Source organism: Carlito syrichta, unplaced genomic scaffold, assembly GCF_000164805.1.
Source record: "Carlito syrichta isolate Samal-C Ts95f unplaced genomic scaffold, Tarsius_syrichta-2.0.1 Scaffold113587, whole genome shotgun sequence".
NCBI classification, from domain to species: domain Eukaryota; kingdom Metazoa; phylum Chordata; class Mammalia; order Primates; family Tarsiidae; genus Carlito; species Carlito syrichta.
Window position 1 is genome coordinate 149,310 of NW_007057683.1, and position 3,290 is coordinate 152,599.

Sequence of the window (3,290 nt, forward strand, 5' to 3'; positions counted from 1 at the left end):
CTATAGGCATGCACTACCACACCTGGATAATTTTTCGATTTACTGTAGAGATGAGGTATTGCCAAGTTGCCCAGGCTGGTCTCAAACCCGTGGGCTCAGGCACTCCTGTCTCACCTCAGCCTCCCAAAGTGCTGGGATTACAGACTTGAGCCACTGTGCCCGGCCTAGAACAACTTTTAAGTACATATTGTTGACTGTCCATAGTCCATGCAGAGTTACAACTCCATCCTTCAGCACCACCATGCTGACAGCTCCTAAAGAAAACTACTTTAGCCAGGCTCGGTGGCTCAGCCTGTAATCCCACGCCTTTGGGAGGTTGAGGTGAGAGGATTGCCTGAGCCCGCGGGTTCGAGACCCGCCGGGGCAGCGAGACCTCATCTTTTCAATAAATCAAAAAATCAGCCGGGCGTGGTGGCGCATGCCTGTAATTCCGGCTACTCGGAAGGCTGAGGTGGAAGGATCGCTGGAGCCCAGCAGGTCGAGGCTGCGGTGACTGGGAGCGGCCACTGCACTCCAGTCTGGGCGACAGAGTGAGACTCCAACTCAAAAAAAAAAAAAAAAAAAAGAAAGAAATCTTTTTAAAGCTCAGTAAGTAATACATTAAACTTAAAAAAAAAAAAAAAACTACTTTAAAAAAAGGCATAACCCAGACGTTCCCTCATTTGACCAACTCCATAATTTTAGATGTGCAGAAGGACTTAGACATATCCAGAGTAAGGCACATGCAACATGTTCCTTGATCAATTTTCTAAAATACGGTTTCAGGACAATGACAGTAAGGGAGAAAATATGGAGAAATGACATCGTAATTACTATCCGTGCATATTTTTTGACAGTAGGTAGAAACCTTTTACAGATAAGTTGCAAACAAAGAAAAGGCAAATAAACAATTTTGTAAGAAATTTAACAGATTCTATACAATGTCTTCACTTTGCTGTCATCATTTGTACAAACTCTGCATAGTTTACTGGACCATCAAATCAATATCTGCTTCCTGCCTGGGCTAGGTGGCTCAGCCTATAATCCCAGCACTTTGGGAGGCCAGGGTGAGTAGATTGCCTGAGCCTGCGGGTTCGAGACCAGCCCGGGCAACTTGGTGAGACCTCGTCTCTACAACAAATCAAAAATTAGCCTACTTGGAAGGCTGAGGCGGAAGATCATCGCAGCCCAGTAGGTCGACACTAGGGTGGCCGTGAGAGTGCCACTGCACTTCAACCTGGGTGACGGACTCAAAAAAAAAATCTGCTTCCTTGATTGTTTCATCAACCTTGACCATTTCATCAACCTCTTCATCTACTAACTTCCCCCCAAGGTTTGTCATCACACGGTGAGGCTCTGCTGCACAAATATAGCCATTGCCATCCTTACCAAACACACGGAATGCTTCTCTAATTTCTTCTTCACTGTCTGTATCTCTCATTTTTCTTGCCATCGTTGTCAGAAGTTCAGAGAAGTCAATTGTTATGTTACCATCAGCATCTACTTCATTAATCATGACCTGTAACTCTGCTTCTGTGGGATTCTGCCCAAGAGACCTCATTAGCATTCCCGATTTCTTTGTTGTTATAGTTCCATCACTATCCTTGTCAAATAGTGAAAACGCCTCTTTGAATTCTGCAATCTGCTCTCCGGTCAGTTGGTCAGTCATGCTGCAAGCGCTACTGGTTTCTGAGACCCGACCATAAACCACTCAGCTTGCTCACTCCACTCGGACCGGCAATGGTTTCTTAAATGTAACGCCTAAAGACAGGGCACAGTGGCTCACACCTGTCATCCCAGCACTCAAGGAGGCCGAGGCAGGAGGACTGCTTAAACCCAGGAGTTTGAGATCAGCCGAGACAACATAGCAGGAACTTGTCTCTATAAAACAGCAACAACAACAATAGCCAGGTGTGGAGGCATGTACCTGTAGTCCCAGCTACTAGGGAGGCCGAAGTAGGAAGATCACCTGAGCCCAGAAGGTTGAGGCTGCAGTGAGTCATAATTACTACACTCCAGCCTGGACAACAGAATGAGACCCTGTCTCAAAAACAAACAAACAAACAAAACACCCAAAGCACAATCCACCAGAGAAAAAAATAGATAAATACGGTTTGTAAAAAATGTAAAACTTGACCAGGTTTGGTGGCTCAGCCTATAATCCCAACATTTTGGGAGGCCGAGGTGAGTGGATTGCCTGAGCCCACGGGTTCGACACTCACCTGGGCAACTTGGAGAGACGTTATCTCTACAATAAATCAAAAAATCAGCCGGGAATGGTAGTGTGTGTCTGTAATTCTGGCTACTCGGAAGACTGAGGCAGAAGGATCGCTGGAGCCCAGTGGGTCGAGGCTGCGGTGACTGGGAGCGGCCACTGCACTCCAGTCTGGGCGACAGAAGGGACTCCAACTCAAAAAAAAAAAAGTAAAACTTTTGGCTGGGAGTAGTGGCTCACATCTGTAATCCCAGCACTTCGGGAGGCCAAGGTAAGGGGATTGTTTGAACCCACGAGTTTAGGAACAGCCTAGGTGACACAGCAAGATCTCATATCTACAGCATTTTTTTTTTTTTTTGAGTTGTAGTCTCACTCCGTCGCCCAGACTGGAGTGCAGTGGCCATTCCTGGCCCCCGCAGCCTCGACCTGCTGGGCTCTGGCGATCCTTCCGCTCAGCATTCCAAGTAGCTGGAACTACAGGTGTGCGCTACCACGCCCAGCTCATTTTTGATTTATTGTAGAGATGAGGTCTCGCCAAGTTGCCCGAGCAGGTCTCGAACCCGCGGGCTCAGGCAATCCACTCACCTTAACCTCCCAAAGTGCAGGATTACAGGCTGAGTCACCGAGCCTGGTTACAGTGGTTTTTTTTTTAATGTAAAAGTTTTGTGTTCTATAAAAGTGAAAACACAACCTATAAAATGGGAGAAAATATTTGCAAATTATATATCTGATAAGGGTTGAAGAGTAACAGAATATGCCACTCCAAGACATGCCACTTTGACATAAGCATTATTTTGAACTAATAGCAATTAAGAAAGAGCAGACACAGGAGGAATATCTACCCTCCCTTTCTGCCTAAAAATAGAGCATAAATTTCCCTTTGTGAAAATGTCTCTCACCATCTTTCATACCAAGAAGAAGCTACTCTTAACATTGGAGATGGTAACTACTTGAATCTGCATAATAAACTTTACGAAAATAACCCTTATCTTCTATTTATCTTCCATACATATAAATATATATATGTGTGTATATATATATATATATATATATATATATATATATATTTTTTTGTATGATAAATAGAAGATAAGGG

The 3,290-nt window shown here is 44.7% G+C and overlaps 1 pseudogene across 1 annotated transcript; it reads right to left on the reverse strand.

Annotated features, from left to right (window-relative positions):
• Positions 1-926: 926 nt before the first annotated feature.
• On the reverse strand, positions 927-1,717 carry LOC103274322 (annotated as a pseudogene). Its single transcript, XR_002482720.1, has 2 exons — positions 1,268-1,717; positions 927-994 (listed from the first exon to the last, which is right to left on the reverse strand). The product of XR_002482720.1 is annotated as a calmodulin-like (transcript).
• Positions 1,718-3,290: the final 1,573 nt, after the last annotated feature.